The sequence below is a fragment of the Octodon degus genome, unplaced genomic scaffold (genome assembly GCF_000260255.1).
Source record: "Octodon degus isolate 3935 unplaced genomic scaffold, OctDeg1.0 scaffold00052, whole genome shotgun sequence".
NCBI lineage: Eukaryota > Metazoa > Chordata > Mammalia > Rodentia > Octodontidae > Octodon > Octodon degus.
In genome coordinates this window covers 13,060,943-13,061,635 of record NW_004524628.1, presented here as the reverse complement: position 1 = coordinate 13,061,635, position 693 = coordinate 13,060,943, and positions in this window count along the sequence as shown.

Genomic DNA, 693 nt, shown 5'->3' with positions numbered 1-693 from the left:
CTCTCCGCACACTCACCGGACCTGGGCTAGGACTCTGCTTACCATTTTGTAACATAACATTGACTGACTTAATATCTACACTTGAGGATGATTAAATCTGCATTATAATACTTGAGTTACAGAATGTCAGGAGAAAAGTAAGCATCACCCAAAGACAAACTCTGCCTTCTATTATGGAGAGTAAAGTAGGGCATTTATCTGGACCCAAGATACTTATATCATGCAAGCATAATTATGAGCTTGCTATTGTATGTGGAGATTAAGTGTGGTTTAAGAAGTTGTGTCTGGTTGTCAAGCTCACAAGGTATGGGTTGCGACCATTAATCATGATATGTCAACTTGGATTAAAGAATGTGTAGAAGATTAACAAATCATAGTTCTGAATGTCTCTGTGGATGACTTACATGTAGGCCAGCAAACTGAAGGAAGAAACCCACCCCAGATGTGGGTGGCCCAAGCCTGAAGGAGATGAAAGGAAAAGAAGAATATGCCCAAATTTGGAAGGGCTCCAGTTTTCACCGTCACCTTTGGATAGCAGTGTTGTTTCTTCAGTCTTCTCACACAGACTCACACCGCAGCAGTGCACTCCAGGCCTTTGACCTCAGACTGTTGTGTCATCTTGGATTCCCCTTGTTCTGTGACTTCCGTCTTCTTAGAGCTTCTCCAGCTTTCCAGTGTGTAGAAGGCTACTGT